General features: G+C 33.1%; 1 protein-coding gene and 1 long non-coding RNA gene across 8 annotated transcripts in view; one reads left to right on the top strand and one right to left on the bottom strand.

Annotated features, from left to right (window-relative positions):
• Positions 1–18,107, bottom strand: part of LOC149478768 (T-box transcription factor TBX2-like) — a 97,688-nt gene that overhangs the window by 71,128 nt on the left and 8,453 nt on the right. The gene's annotated exons all lie outside the window — the stretch shown is intronic.
• On the top strand, positions 13,459–14,466 carry LOC149478769 (uncharacterized). The gene is made up of 3 exons (XR_016317332.1): positions 13,459–13,526; positions 13,653–13,714; positions 13,789–14,466. It is a non-coding gene; the product is annotated as an uncharacterized LOC149478769 (long non-coding RNA).

Below are 18,107 nucleotides of genomic sequence, written 5' to 3'. Positions count from 1 at the left end.
TTTTTCCAGTTGTAGGGTCGCGAAATAAAATTAAGTATGGAGTAAGATGCCTATGGAGGCCAATCGGTTATTCCGTTACGATGTAAATAACTGTCAAACAAACAAACTAATAAAACGTCACGTGAACCGACTAACAGAAAGTTTTTGCTATAATTAAATTCTGAATATGTTCAATGTCCTTTTGAATGTCCCGACGCCCGCTACAATTCAATACTAGAAATGCACAAAAAAAAACATCAAACAACATCAACAAGCAACAGAAGTCGGCCGAGCGAAATGCACAATTATCCCCGTTTAAAAAGTGATCAATAATAATCGATAAAAAAATCGATTCGACAAAAACGCGGGCCGTTTGATCGAGCGGTGGCAATCGAGTCGTGTTTATGACTCGATTTTGGACTCGAGTCTCGATGTCGATGTCATGTAGGCTTGTAGCACGTCACTTCGGGGATAGATCCTGCGATAACGAATGAATAATTATTCAAATGTAGTATGGACCCGTTTCGCTGATACTTAGGAATTTTTGTATGTCTAGGTACTTGGCTTGGTGTTTTGGCTTGTTTTGGTTGTTGGGAAATATTTTACAGAACTTTTTGTGATAAATGGATTTTTAAAAGAATTAAATTAAGATTGTAAAAGAGTATACAAATGAGGTTAGAATTAAAATTCTGATGTTATAGACAACATTTCAAAGACAAAGACAATTGGACTAAAAACATCATAAAATTCGAAACATTCACAATCGAAATAACCTCTTTAAAAGGTAAACAATAAACTTAAATCAGCTTAAGTACCAGACTGTAAATTAGAATGTACATTCTTGCCCATACAGAGATACAGTCCCCATTTCACCATATAGCATTCATGTGAGCCTCCAATAATCTGCGACGCACGTCTCAACAGGGAGAAATCTAATTTAATTACCAAAGGAGCGTTAATTACAAAGGAAAGTAAACAATTAGCCAAAAAGGTGATATACATTCTCCTTACGATCTCTTACGTGTTCTGGTTTTGTAAATGCATCGATTAAGCTTAAATGCTTTAAAGTAATTAGTCGTAAACGTTTGGGAACCTCTGATAATGACTTAGGTTTTATAGTTTTACCTATTTTTGACGTGATGCATAATTAATTTGGTAGGCTTTCTAATTATCAGTTACAGAATTCTTGGTAAGGTTGGTAATGGTCGTAAAACTTTAGGAAAGTGGCTCACGATGTAAAGGTTTTATTGTGTAGCTATGTGTTTTTATAATTAATTTGGACGTCACGATTAGGCTTTCTAATTAGAGTTTTGGTTAATGATTGAAGTAAAGTATTTCATTCACTAATTATTATTCATTAGGCTCTTTATTTAGAATTAGTATTCTATTGATTAATTCAGGTTAAGTTTTAACTTTCTCTCTTCAAAGCATAATGTGCAAAGGTATCCATAATTTGAGCAAAATTAGTTTACAAACATTAATATCACTTTTTTTGTAAATCATGTAAAATACTTATAACGAAAGAAAGTATAAACATTTATTATAATACGGTGTTTTCTTTTCAACTTTCGTTAGGTACTTAAGTACTTTTACCAAAAATCTTATCTGTTTCCTTAAAAAATGTTATACATCAAATATTATGCGTGGACATTCAATTTAAAATATCTATTGGTGATATCCAGAAATCAGTAACGTCGCGAGCCGAATGAGTAAAAAAACATGGCTGCTTGTTCTTGCAGCGATGAAATGTCGAGAATGTATCCACGTGGGGACCAGAGGACCCTAGGGCTGTCAGTTGCTGAGTTATTTTGTATCATTTTTATGAGGAATAAAAAAATATATTTTGGATATTAAGAACGCGTATATATGTAAATACATTTCGTTTTTGATCATAGTACAGTTATCAATTGGTACCTACTACAGCCTGGAGTTGTACCAACAGGACACCAGACAGGACATATTATATACCTATAGATATTTCGTACCTATGTACTTTTTTTGTATGCATAAAACAAAAATGAAAATTCAGAAAAAGCTATATATTTTGAATTTAATACAAAAGAAGCCACCATTTCTATATCCTTCATCCAACGTCCACTTTCGCCTGCCAGCCCTAACGGACCAAAGACTCAGGGCCGAATATAAGGGCTCCCGTTCCTTTTATTTTGGATGTCTCCCATTTGTTATACATAATACATATAGCTTTCCTATCGCGGCATCGCGCGGGAATTTGAGGCCGGCGCCACCGAACGGAGAAACTTCTAGAGGCTGCGACGTTTTTGAATTTTCATCATATTTACGTCACGATTCTTGTTAGAAGATTACATAGACGTAGTTGGATTATATAGGATGTGCTATTTTAGAGTCGTTAATTGAACGCTAAAATATGTCGTACCTATATTTAAAGGCATGAAATTTTCAAAATCAATTCAATTGGTCTTTTTTATTTATAGATAAATTTAACCGCATAAATAAAAAAATATACAATGTGTCATCATTAATAAGCAATCAATCAATATTTACTGTATCCTATAAAATTTATAGTTATTAATGTTTACGATATATTTATTAGATGTCGATGTGGTTATTATTAAGATCTCTTCCCTATATGACAAAACAAACTCAATAAAATAAAAGTTGAAAATTTTTATACACCCTGTAGAAGCTTGTAGGTATTTGAGAATCGGGCAGAGGACGGCGGAATGCATCGCAACTCGCAACATCGACTTATGAGTGAGAGGCTTGCAGTTTTTGTGGCTTGGAGTAGCCTGTACTGTCTGATATGACTATAATAGTACCTACGTTTACCAGATATATATGTAGTAGAAAATTGATTTGGATAATATCATTTGATCGCGTAAATATAATATTAGTATGGATGTATGGCCATTTCTGACGGGTTGGTGGATATAATTAAATTATGAGTAGTAGTACAAAGTAGTAGGATATTCTTGGTTACTGCTTTGAAATTCGGGGCCTTTTCTGATGAGATTCGTCCTGTGTTTTTAGTAATAGAGTATGTGAAGACATACAAGGGCACAGTACAATAAATAAGACTAAATTGCACACTTCGTACACCAAACAATAAATTCAAGGCAGCAATAAAACTCAACAACAAACAGGATGTCCATATCAAGTGAACGCAAAACAAAACAATTGGCGTTAAAAATCAAAACAATTAAATCATTCTATTTACGTTTTTACCAGAAGCCTGGGACCTTGAGACTTTACGGCTAATTTGTTTAGACCTGGTTCCGATTCTCAAAATAGTGGATAATCATTCCACGTATATACTAGACAGATGACTTGAATTTAAATGGGTCGAGTTGCGTGTGAGAAAAAAGCCGAAAAAACCTAATTGGACCCCACGTCACGTGTTTGAATAGCCGATAGTGAAAATTAGCGATTATCAACGCTACTATTTACTTTTTTCTTGTACAATATGGATATAATTCATCCGTGCGAGTGTACTGTTCGTCATGGTGGGAATTCTGTAACAGTACGCAGTTATGTGGAACCGTGTTGCTCTTTTTACCCGACTGTGGAGGGTTTGGTTTTTAGTGTATGTTTATAGGGAAAGTAGATTTCTTAGAAATACGCGGCTTGATGGATTTGAGCTAATGAGGAGCAATTTAATTTTTCTTGCGAGGATGAGACTCGAGGTTTTTCAAAATAATAAAACATTAAAATGGATGATTTTAGCGCCTTATTCATTTTAAAGATTTTGAAAGGTAATTTCTATTTCATTTATATTCGTCTTTCTTCAACGTATTTAGAAATAACCTCAATTTATATTGTGCAGTGTCATTTGCATCTTCTCTCCTAACATAATATGATCCTAAACATACCAAATCTAGAAGAAACATAGTTACTAATAGACTTGTTTATACATGGACAATAGAAGAACCATTTTCTATTCATATTCCGTCTTTTTGTTCATATTTCCCTTATGTAACATATTCATCAACAATTCCACTATTTACATTACTGTTTATGCACATAAATTTGAAATTGCATCTACATGATTGCATTGTCACCCAAAATAGCAGGTGATGTCTATTTTTAGGTCCGCCAGCATACATTAGCTTCATTGAATATTCGGTATTATCAATTTGCAACGTTAATAACGTAACATAAAGACTTTACAAAACACATTAATTCTTTAATTACAGACTACCTAATGCAAAACGCAAATGCGTATTAAAATCAAATATAATAAACATCATATTGGCACTCGTGAACCAATATTATACTGAGCGTTTAAGCGCACGCGATACAAAATGATTTGTTGACTGCCTCCAAGCGGGCAAAAACAACGAAATTGTAAACAATTGCACTTGTATTGCGGCTACTGATTTGAATGATTCTTTAGAAGGTGTTGCTTCATCGGTTATTACTATGTAGGTATGCTATGTATGACTGCTTTGAATAGTGGAGCGAGTGTGTCAAACATGAAGGGTTATTTGCAAGTTTTTGAATGCGTTAGCATAGAAATTATTATTGGTAAACATTTTTAATAGTAAGTTGTGCGGATAGTCATAAATTTTCGGTTCTTTATATGGAATATACCAGCTAGATAGATCATTAATTCTTGTTTTCTAGTTATCTATATGTTTAATGATGATTCAGATTGTAAAGTCGAATCAAAATTTTGTATTAAAGCAACTTTACCAAACTTTATATCATTGTCAGACCTGTGACAAGAGAGCTTCTTGTGTTTATCATCCACCGAACTTTGTGTCATTCTCAGAACTGAAGAAGCTATATGTAAATGTTGTCTCTATAATTACATTATCTACTAGGGACCGTTACGCTCCAGACAGAGAACGTCCGGGTCACCGTATTCCCATCACGGCACTGTCCATCAACGCCTCGTATTTCTACATTTCGGACAGGCCAAACTGTAACGAATACTACGCTAATTGAATACGTAATCACTCATTACCATACTCAGATCTGATTTCCTTGACATTAGCAATTTTTATTAGTTCTAGGAGACGCGAAGTCTGGGTGTCCGCTCGTCTGTTTTCGGTGACAAGGCCGTACGCATATCCTGGACCTTTAATGTGAATTTTGTCAAGGTTCTATCTGTTACGTGTAAGTATATTTAATGGTTTGTCTAGTCATGCTAATAGCTTGGATAAATGCCCTAGAATCCCAAGATAGAATTCTATGAAATGTTTAAAAAACATCATTAAAATATATATCGTACCTATTTACCATAAACTACGATAGATTAATTAGCTTTGCTATGATCCTATGTAGACATAAAAATATTTTAACCATTAATCTATCTACTGCATAGAAGATAAACATTCACCAAATGAAGTTTACAAAACTGATAAAATCTACCAAACATAAATTTTGTGTAACACTTAAAGTTTTTGTCTTACGCTCATCACGTATGTTCTAAGTGGACCTAGACACTGATGTTATCTAAGTAATGTGAACTTGATTAGCAGATATGGACCACATTACGGTATCTAGCATCTTTGTTAGATGTTTTATATGGCGAGGAATATACGCACCTGTTAAAGAATGATTTATTTATGATAAATTAATTGAACGATAAATTCTTTTATTAAATGATTAAATCAAATGATACAACATTCAAAAAAATTTTTAGCTTGATAAGGTTATGGCTTGAAATAAAATAAGCAGAGTAAAATATAGGTCCTGTCGAATGAAAAGTAGGATGACATTATACCTACTTATTCCTAGACCCAGATTGATTTTAAGAAAACGTAGTTTAATAAGTGTATGGAGTTAAAAGTATATTAATGTATCTAAACTAGGTACAGAGAACAAAAATCACGTCCGAACAATAACATAGTAAATCCAACACAATTTATGTGAGCAACAAACAGCACAAATTAAACGGCCATAACACATAATTTACCGTCAACATATTTCCCTAAACACATAAAACAAACGCCGAAACTCGTAAACGGACAATAAAACATACCAAAATCTATAATGGGCGCCAATGCAATAACTCATAACACTATCTTGGTAATAAATCATTAAATTTTACCGCTTTTTAAGTGGACATTATCGCAACTGATTGAAACAAAGATTCCTTTCGGATCATGAGAAGTCCTTTATGCTCGACCTTGGTGTCAACCGATAGCGGGTAATAGAAAGGCTTATAGTTTAGTTATAGGGTCACCATGATAGCAATGCCTTTTTGCTTCACAAGTACGTACTGTTCGATATGGATATGTGATTCATGGACGCGATAATAACGGCTATTTATTCAATTAATGCTTCTGTGTTCTCTTATTTTGTTGATTTATGCTTTGATGGTATGGAAATAAAAATTGATAGCTTTTTACCTACTTTATATCTACCTACCTACTAGTTTTATGAAAATTCCTAAATAATTTTAAATTGTTAATTGAAGTGAACATTCCAAACTTCCCAAACTTTTCCTTTTTTGGTAGATATGTATAAAAAGTTTTACTTAGGTACTTACCTACATTTTCAATATTACTATAATAATTCACTACTTCAGTACTACTACATTGTACATATTATATGTATATTACACTTCAATGAATTTGTTTTATGTACTTGCAATCAAATATCAAATGACTACTAATGAAAATAAAAACAACAAAAAATCACGTACGTATAAAATAAAATTCAATTACCAAATTCGTAAGCGTCCAAAAACCAGACACTTTCCAACGTAAAAAGATACTAAGTCTTTACGCCACATTAGCTTTTGCATTCATCAGAAAATTTCGCGGTCTTTTTATTTGAGTTTGTTCATATTTTCGTCTCCGTGGTTTTTTGTTCCATGTTTAAATGACGTGACATTTTGAAATTAGTATGAATATTTTTTGACCCTATGACATTTCTTGATTAGTGACTGTGAAAAAGTAGGTAGGTACCGTACCTAAATAGTCACCACACTTACTAAAAATATTTAATATTAGACTATAGAATTAGGTATCTATATCTGTATGCTGTCCAATCAATATCCATCCATACCTATTATTTAGTTATTGCCATTTTAAATTTAATATTTTATGCATTTTATAATTTGCATAATGCAATCACACACCAACCCAAGTCCACACTTAAAAAGACAATCACCAATCGAACAGCAGAAAATCGCAAAAATCACAAAAGCATTACAAAAACAAATGCATCGAGTTGCAGTTTTATGGAGACGAGTCACCCGTGCCGTGCTAATTAAGCCCTTGTACACCGAGGGTCCGTCGTCAATCAATGCTTAAGGGCTCAACTGAATTATTGGCAACGTCAACTGCACGGAGCCACGAAGCACTAGGCTCTATTGTGCCTTGATGCAGCTGTTTTTGATTTTTTTTTTCAATGTGGCTGATTATGTGATTGTGTGATTAATTATCTGCGTAGAGAGGTAGTTGGAAAATTATGTTAGGTTTTTCTGTTTCTCAGTGTTCCTAATATTGTCTGATAGGATAGAAGTTTTACATGATGAGACTGTCTTTTATGAATTTTCGATGTCTTCTTATCTATACGATTTATTATACCTAGTGTTGTTTTAATTAATACATTCATTGATCAAAAATCAAGCTTCTTAAGCATAAAATCTATGTCAAAAACCTAATATTAAATTTGCACGCGCCCTCTTGCCATAGTCAGCATGTCCGGTACGCCAAAGTACCGCATCAAATCTTCGCTCCTCAATGTATTTCACCAACATCGAGCGTGGGACAAGGGTGTTTATCAAGCGGTATCTATACTCTATACGCCCGTGTGTCACGGTGATGTCATCGAACCAGCGCGAAGGTTAAATGTATTGTCGTATGCAGATTGAAGAGTAATTTCCGACAACGACGTAAATGAATTCGACCGTTGCACGTTTTCGAGTGCCGTGTGTAGATGTTCTATTTTTAATTTTTAATTACGATTGTCTATGGCCATCGAGAAATGATCATTTGTTTTTAATTTCGCGTTCTCGTTCCATTCTTTATTCGAATGTTCTCGAACGCGCTCATCGAATCTGTCAATACTATTCACAGATAATATAAAGCTATAGGTATGGTATGGTAAGTCATAAGTTGCATATTTCGTTGCACAAAAATATATTTTTATACTGGTAATTTTATTAATATTAACGGTAACAGGTTAAATGTCTGAAAATGAACTGTCAATTAGTTGATTACGACCATCGCGCCCTCTAATTTAACCCTCTATGGGGATTTGGGGATTGAAACCGGCGCTAATAGTTATCCCCGTTGAGTGTTGTTACTTTGTTTTAACTGACACCAGCTACGGAATTAATTTGTTAATAGGTATGATTTTGATAGATTTAAGGAGGTATTGATTTTTAAAAATGAGTCTTCACAGACTAACAATAACTTTTATTTTTACTAGGTTTTAACTTATATTTGGATTTTTTTTAATAATTTAACTAATTTAAAAAGCTGTAATGCTATATATACCTAGGGTAATTCCGGGGTAGATGGCCATACTGGAGAGATGGCCAATCGAAATATTTCAGGGACTCGTTCACTAGATGTCACTATTTAGCGCTTAATTAGCTGCGCGTCGTGTGTGAGGGCAAAGGTACGGCAAAGTATTCAGTGAAAAACAAAGAAAAAGTAAGTAAATCTTTTGTTTTTTGATTCGAATAGCTTGAATATTTTTTAGATGTCAACTGTTTTTCACAACTGTGGTGTTAGTTTCTTAAAATAATGGTGATATTTGTATTTGTTGTAAAGTATACGAACAGTGCTACGTTATAACCTCAAAATTATTTGTTTCATGTCATTATTTGTTTTAGATATTGATGTGGCCATCTCTCGCGGAATATAAGGGCAGATGGCCAATTGTAGTCGGTATATGATGGCCATATTTACATACTATAAAAATTATGTTTTGTACAAATAATTGATTTATCTTTATATTTGTTTTAGATGCCTAATAAATACAAGAGAAAGGTAGTGGCTGTGAGAGGTTGGAAGAATCGCTAAAAGCAACTATTAATGCAGTAATGATAGCTTATCGGTGCGCACGGCAGGGCTCCAGTACCAAATACCTATAAAAATATTAGAATGACGAATAAAAATAAAAAGAGTGTGTGTGCCGAGCACATGTGTCACAAGTGAAGCTTCTTTGGCAAGATTCAAAGATACCAAAATCGTCACCTTAGTCTTAGTCTTAGACGTGACGGTATTGTCATGACGCGACTTTGAAATTTTACTCTCAACACGCTTAAAGAAGTATCACTTCAAAAATAATATCAAGAAAGGACCAATGGGACCTCATTTGGAGAAGAAAACGGGAAGAAATTTGTTACTTCAAAACAATGCAAGCTAAACAGTAAAGGCGCTTTAGCTTACGAATTAGCCGAACAGTTAAATTAGGAGTAAATGCATAATTTTGACTGCTTGAATGCGTCCTTATCTAAGAAAATGAGATGTTATCTCCTAACTGCGTATTTAATATGGATCAATCTGGACTACAGCTTAACAGTCGTCCGGGACACATGCTTGTTGAAAAAGCTTCTAAAGCGGTCTCCACAGTGACTTCAACTGAAAAGGGGGAGACACCAACCGAGAAAACGCGGCGAAGAAGATAAAGAAGACTTAAAACTATGAAATGGGACTAAAAAGGAATCGTAAGCCTATAATTGAGTTATGGCCATCTTACCTCTAGTGCCATGGCCATCACGCCCGGACACCTCGGGGGAGATGGCCAATTGTGATTTTTAAAAAACTTAAATTAATAAGGTGATCTTATTGGAATTAATTACTTTTATGTTTAGAATATCATAGCTGAATCTTTAAAGTTTAATAAAAAATAAATACAATCACCAAAACAACAGTATTTCATTTTTGATAGAGCTTAGAAAAAACTATGGCCAACTACCCCGGACTTACCCTATATACCTAGTGAACTAGACTATTTTATAGTTAATATTATAGTTTTTCCTAGTCTTTATAACATTTCGAAAATAGCTCCCGAATCTATTGCTTTGCCTCACTCAATTATAATAGACACCACCAATTGACCAATACCTACATTGTATCATTATTGCACTAATATTTTGAACTAGCAACACTGATTGCAATTGACGTAATCCTTAAACGCCGGTTTCCCAGTTGCCCGCCTTTTTAATATTCATTGTATATTCATTGTTTACTGCATATCGGTGGCGTGTCTGTTTTTATATCCCGTACGTAATGTTAATTCGAGTTTAGCGATTAATCGACGTACTTAGCGAGGATTTCACTCGATGTTACGTTTGATATCGATGCAGTTGTAAGGAGGTGCGTATAAATAACATATTTCGGATTGAATTTATGTCTCAAAATATAGGTACCTATGCGGAATAAAAAATCTAATCATTAGCTTGCTGAGTAAATACTAGATTCATACGTAGGTATAGAAAGGTGAAGGTACTTAAATACGCAAAAACAAATAGGAATTATTTTGTAGACGGTATGTCATTATCTATCTACCCCATAAAAATATCTCAATTTACCTTCCATACAATAATATTCAATTAATTGTATCTAGTATCTTCAAGCGTAGAGTGAACAGGTACCTTCTAGGGAAGCGCGTTCCATCTTAGACCACATCTCAGCTTAACATCAGGCGAGATTGTGGTCAAGCGCTTCCCTATTGCCAATAAAAAAAATAAAAAAAGTTTTTTATGTCTATCAAAACGGTAAAATCGATTTTGTTAATAAAGATTTTTGTATTTTGTATTTTTTTTTGTTAAACTTTAAGATCTATCTTGATCTATCAACCATTACATAAAAAACTGCAATAGACTCGCCAAAATATCCATAATATCACTTCATATACTTTAACAAATATTATAGACCTTGACAGCGTGTTAATATCGACTCAAACGGTCAATAATTATAGCGGTGCCGTCTCGGCTGCTTACCTATTCCCCTTGGATTGAGATGGATCCAAGAAACATACACTTTGTTGTTTTTTTTACAAGTAAAGTAAGTGAATCGTAATCGACGCTGAACGTTTGGCTATTTGTATCGGAATTTTAACGATTATTTCATATGGTTTACGATTTATTGACTTTAGAGTGAGATGTATGGTGAATGAAAATTAAAGAGCTGTTTAATAGCTATTCCATTTTCATTTTTATGGAAGAATTTAAAATCGCTATCAAACGTTTGTAACACAGTACAATTTCTTTCAAAGTTCATTTAACACTAATTAATTTCTCCTTTTCCGATTCGATGATGTTATTCCATTTATGAACAGTTTTATCTTACCAATCATAGTCAAAATGGATACCTACTTTTAAGGCTCGGCTGCAGGCATTTTCTAGAATAAATAATAACTTTAAAACTTTTATGTATTAGTTTTAAATCATTTACTAACGACATTGTTTTCAATTTTCAGCTTATTAGCCAGTTATTCAGATTTGCTTATATACCTTTTCTTACAGGCATATTGACAGCACTATAGCTACATCCATCTCCATCACAATTAGCCATTCTAAATTAATTATTATCCATATAGATACTAATCGCGTGTGCGAACGGTATCGCAATCACATTTCTTGAAAGCAGCTCACACAAAAAGTCGGCATCTGTGTCCACGGTCTAGTTATCAAGTAATTTTGTAACACGTCATAAACCATGTTAAATATAATGCGAAATTTAATCCTTTTTTATAATGTATTTGTTTATTCTGTATATTTAAGAATCATCGACCGAATTAACTACTTAGTCAAAAGTTAAGGTACTTTTTCATTTTGCAGTACATATTATGCGAAATTAAATCCTTTTTTATATAGTAGGTATCTACTATTTGTCTTTGGTTAATTTTAATTGCCTTTTATTAGTAAAGTGTAGGTAATTTGTTTATTCTGTGTATCAGAATCATCGAAATTACTTTATTTAATTTTAAGTACTTTTTCATTTGGCAGTATTATAATAATAATTGTTCGTGACGTCATACTTCGTCTATGGTTTGGTTAGTATAGAGCATCGACCACACAGTGGTTGTGTGGTCGATGGTATAGAGACGGAATACATAATAGTAGCTAAACGCTACAGAACGGACACTCTCCGCCTCCCGCCAAATTTAAACACTTAGGTAGGTAGGTACCTCACCCCGCACGATCGTGATTAAAATGGGCCACATTTTTCTGCAAGGACGATACGCAACGAAGATTGACAACATTAATCAAATTGACTTAAAGTAATTTTATTATTTTGGATTTGTGACTATCGTTTTTCGTAGAAAATGGTTAGATATTGTGCTGTTTACGAATGTATTTCATCAGAAAAACGCGAATTTTTTTTACGCTAGTCACAAATGTGCCAATTCCATAAAGCGTTAACACACACATTTGCAGTCTCTACAGTGTGACTATCAAAACGATAATAATTTTGCATGGAGTGTCCGGGGTGTGGTGGTACCTATAGAAAAAAACATCTCAAAATCTACCTGTAGTAATCATTAATATATTACTTAATAGTACATCCATACTAATATTATAAATGCGAAAGTAACTCTGTCTGTCTGTCTGTTACTCAATCACGCCTGAACTACTGAACCAATTTGCATGAAATTTGGTATAGACATATTTTGATACCCGAGAAAGGACATAGGCTACTATTTATCCCGGGAAAATGATGCAATCCCGGAAATCCCACGGGAACGGGAACTATGCGGGTTTTTCTTTGACTCCGCGGGCGAAGCCGCGGGCGGAAACCTAGTATATAATAAATTCAACCACATAATATGTATTATGTAAGGTAGACCTATATCCTACGTTTCAATGATAATTTATTACATAGTTACAATAATTTTAATTGAATTTACGTCAATACATTATACAATATAGGTTAAAGAACGATAAGCGTGTTATTTAAAAGTGAGAATTAAAAAAGATGTTTTATTTTTAAAAGCATGTGTACTGTGTAGGTACCTACATTTTAAATTAGCGGTATTTTCCACTGTTTTTCAGTGGTTTTTCATCATGCTGTTTAAGTTGTTAATTTAAGGTGATGAATTAATTTTTCTAACATTTACGGCCCTTTTTAAACCTTCGTAATTTTTATATTATTAAAGTTGTCGTGATGAAAATTCTTGACAAGAAAGTTCAATAGTAACACAATACGTCTACCGTTTTAGAAACATGATTCCATGATATTTTCTCGATAGAAAAAAAATACAAAGTTCTCATTGTTATTTTTTTTTAATCTCTGGCATCTTCAAAATAACAAACGTAAAGTTACGACTTTTTGGATATTAACTATAAAATATACAACCTATACGTCTACCGTGTTAGAATTTTGAAATATGCGATGGTTTTGAAATAAACAAGAAATACTTGAAATTAGCGCCTGACCAGCCAATATGGCGAGAGCCGCCCTGTACCTTCCTACCCCGATCGCTGCACGAGTCATTCCCGCTACGGCCGTCACACGGGGAACTTGTGTCGCTTGCGCAATCGTAAAAAAGGGTGACAACACGATAAGACAAAATGAGACAAATGGGGACAATAAAGAAAACAAGAAGAAAGGTTGGAGGAAAAAGAATGCTTACAATTGGAACAAATTAATGAAGTAAGTTGGTTTTATTTTAAATTTGATGATAATTGTATTATAGACGATGTTTGATATGTACCCCTGTTTTAAGTACATAACGAATGTGTAAGATTTTTTCATTTATAGCATAAATAATCTTTTCAGAAATCCGGAATCCAGAAGGAAAATAAACCCACTGATTGTTCACAATGTGAACCCACTCCTTCGTAAGTACCTTTATTCAGTCAAAAACGTATGTTATCAACGCTCTACTGGTTTTATCGCATGATTCCATTTTTAGCAAAAAGCAACAAAGTGCAAAGAAATAAAAAATCATGGTGAACTTAGTGGAAGTATGGTGGACGTAATATGGAATTATGGAACAGGAGCTCGTTGGAGTAGTATTATATTTTAAAAAAATACGAAAAAATTTCAAGAATTTCTTAGTAGGTGGTAGATAAGTATGTTGTATAAAGAATTTGATGTTGATATTTATTTCATTTATACTTACTACACCTGTGCGGGAAATTGCTTAGTACTAAAACAGGTTTATATTCATATTTACATAGTAATGTGAGTTTTCATTTCGAAAAATTTTGTGTAAGTATATTAAATTGAGTTCCTGGGTGATCTGGAAACACAATTGGGCCCGGAGGATGGCGCTGCAGTCACTCCTCCTAATCACATGAACCGATTTGGATGAATATTTGTGTGCACATTTCATTGTTGTGGGATGATTGGTTGATTCGTTTTCACATTAGCTAATATTATGTATTTTTGTTGTTAGAAAGTAAACTTAATTTAATGTTTATAATACATTATTATTGGTATAAATAAGCCAGTGTTCGTCTCACATTGCTGTACCTGCCTACCTATCCTACCAGGGCCTAACTTTGTTCTGGCTATTTTATTTTGATTATTTGTAATGAATAATTACAATTATAATAGAGTGCAAAAAATAAATACATGCGTCAATATATTTTGTGCTTTTTTAAACAATTTTTTTATTTAAAAAAATATCATTCCGACCGCGGCTTTGCCCGCGTGGAATTAGGTTATATCGTGAATCCTGTTTTATCCCACAGAAGTGTTCAGTTCGGATAAAAAGTATCCTATGTGTAAATCCAGGCAATTAGCTATATTTTATCAAAATTGGTAATGTAGTCTTGACGTGATTAAGTAACAACTAACAAAAAAATATACAAATTAACATCCAAAGTTTCGCATCAGTTTTACTGTATTAGCGATATCTTCCACTCTTGACTTTGACTGAGAAGAATTAGGGTTTATAACTTCTTTCAGAAATAGTACCTTTCATTTCTGGGCATGATGTAATATCTACGTCAGCATCAAATTCTATCTAAATCAATTCAGTAGTCCGCGTAATTAGGTACCATTTCATTTTTCAGAGTAACAATATTTTTTGTTATTTTAAAGATTATTTATAACCTGTATTATTTTGTAATAAAGTAAACATTACGAAATAATAATAATTAATAATTATTAATAATGTCTAAGTAGTTGTTAAAAAGAAGATAATTTTGTGTTTATAAGCAAGAAAATAAAACCAATAAATCAACAATTAAATATATGTATAACAATATTATAACTGTATGACGACTCCATACATGTTTGTCCCGAGTCGGCCAGCGGCAGCGCGGCGAGTATGCAAGAATGACTTCGCGCACACCCGCGTTCGCGATAGCGAGCTATTAGACTCCGCCCGCCAAGCAGTGGATTTTTTTTTGTGTATCGTCTTAAGGACTGAAGAAATTAGTAAATTATAATTAATGGAGAAGGTAATGTATCTATTAGTTTAGGTAAAAAGTTAAATTAAAATTATTACATAAATATGAAAGCGTAATTCTTAAACTAAACTAAGATATTTTCTGAGCGGATTTATTCAGCACTATCCGTCCTATAGATAGTGGATTGAGCTATATACAGTAGCACCTCTATAAGTCGAATATCAAGGGAGACGCCAAAAAATTCGAGTTATAGAGTTTTCAACTTATGGAGGATTTCGACTTAGGCGGATTTTGTTTCGACATAAAGAGTTTGAGTTTTATTCTTATAAATTTTGAATAAGAGAGGTAAAATAAATTAAAAATCAACTTGCAGAGGTGACAAACATGTTTTTATTTATGACAAATCAACATTATTTCAAATCATTTTAAAATAAAAAATATGGCATTAAAAAAAGTATTTATTATATGTATTATTTGCTTTAGATAATTTGGTTGTTCTCTAGCATTGTCTAATCTATAAAGAGCAGAAAATTCTTCTTCTTCAGAGAAACTATGGATTGCTCTATAAAATTTCGTAAGGTATTCAATGCGGTTCTTGCCTCTTTAATGGAAACCTATGGAGCGCATGTACTATTCACGTCTTCTATGTCATCTTAATCATTAGTATCGGTTTTCTAAGCTACAGAATCGCTAATTTCGTCATTAGAAACTTAATGCAAACACGTGTTTACGTGAGTCATAAATTTATTATCGTGTACCCCTAAAATGTTTTCTAAGAAACAATAGTGTACTTGTACTGTCGGCAAGTTATTAAAGTCGGTAACTTATTTTTGGTCGAACAATAGAGGTAATAAATTCCAAATGATCAAGTTATAAAGATTGTAAAATAAAACGTTGCTATGTTCGAGATACAGAGGTCAAATTTAATTTTTCGAGTTATAGAGTGAAAATATGTGCCAAAATGGCTTGGAGGGAGTCAGTGATAATTTCGACTAACAGAGGGTCAAGATTTCAAGTAAAGGAGGTTTTCGGGTTTGAAGGGAAGGGAACAAGACATTTTTTCGAAATTTGGAGGTTTTTGACTTATCGAGGTTCGACTTAACGAGGTGCTACTGTATATAGCTAGCTTTCTGCCCGCGGCTTCGCCCGCTTTGTCTAAAACATAATAAATTATATACTAAAAGCTTCCTCTTGAATCACCCTATCTATTAAAAAAAACCGCATCAAAATCCGTTGCGTAGTTTTAAAGATTTAAGCATACATAGGGACAGAGAAAGCGACTTTTTTTATACTACCTACCTAACTTAGGTAGGTAGTATAAAAAAAGTCGCTCGCTATAGGTAACCTAAGTATGTAGTGAAGAGGTTTCTACGAATTTTGTATACAATTTCAGTAACTTTACAACTAGTAAGTTTTCAAGAACAAACATTAGCAACACAGGCCTATTATTTGTATTTAAATTATTGTATTAATATTCATTTAGAAATCAATCAATGATAATACATTTTTATATTTTACGCATTTACACGCATTTAAACAGCCTACATGAAAATAAAGAATTTATTTTAAAATACTTAGATAAACGCGCGGAATTCAGATACCAACGCATCGAGATAATGAATTACAAATCGCTACAAAACAATTTAGTTTCACTCGAATAGTTTTCATATTTAATTCAGTTTATGAAAAATCGCATTAAATACCACTGCGGTACTTCATTGGTATGTGCCGTGAAAATCGGTTCGCCGAGGCGGCAACACTCGTTAGTTTAATTGCACAAGAATTTTAGATATTATCTGTTCATCAATCAATTAGATGTGCTAGCAATAGTACGAAACAATTAGACTAGGAATATGCGTTGTTTATTACACGGCCGAACACGCAGTTTGCATTCAACGTACCAACATGCTCGCTAGTTGCATGCATATGCATACTATACCGATGTCCTTCCCATGAACAACATCGCATGAAGAGTTATTCTGAATAATGATCGTCTTGGCTAGACGTAAACGTACATCAAAACAGGAAACATAAACAAAACACGATACTTTTTGTTATATGCTCTGGGCATTTGTCTTGCTACAGACTATATCTATGGCTGAGTATATGGTTCGGATAATAAAGAAATTAGAATTAATTTTTGCCTACTTTGAATCATCGATTGTTCCATGGAAAAAGGTTATGATTGTTTGCGAACTATTCAGCAGAAAATAACTTAATAAGTTACTTACTAGGTACGTATGCATTTATAAAAATATTACCTTAGAATTAGATAATGCATGCTTGTAAATTTAAATTTTAAAATAGTGCGTTTGGTAAGAACTGTGTAATTTGCTTCAATTTGAATAATCGTAGATGATAGGTAACCAAATTGAATATGTTTGAATTTTTAACGTATTGTTTTAATTTAACAGTATTTATATCTACTTCCAGGGAATAAATGAATAATCATTAAAACAGTTACCATACTATGATAATAATACCGTAGGTACCGATCATGGCGGGAAACAAAAAATAGACCAAAAACGAACAATTTTATACCCATCGGTAAGTATAAATAATTTTGATAGTTAGCGTTTGTCGCATTGAAAAAGACAATAAATTACAGAACTAGTTTATTAGCAATAAAACGATAAGGTTTGTTTACATATAATGTTTCGGACCGCGCCCACAAGATGGCCGACAGTGCGAGTTACTTCTAGATGAGTGACTGCGTGTGTTTTGCTAAAATATAAAGTCATTTTTTTTAATTTTTGAGTACTTTCTACTAAAAGAATTAAGTTTTTTCTAGTTATTGATGAGGTACCTACATCGTATGATGGACTCTTTATAAAGTTTGTTAAAAATTCGCATTAAAAAAAATCACAAATGC

Source organism: Colias philodice, chromosome 21 (assembly GCF_061535455.1).
Source record: "Colias philodice isolate Cphi_HAF_F1 chromosome 21, ilColPhil1 Martin Lab GWU primary, whole genome shotgun sequence".
Lineage (NCBI taxonomy): Eukaryota > Metazoa > Arthropoda > Insecta > Lepidoptera > Pieridae > Colias > Colias philodice.
Note: the sequence above shows the minus strand (reverse complement) of the source record. Positions and strands in the feature narration are given on the sequence as shown.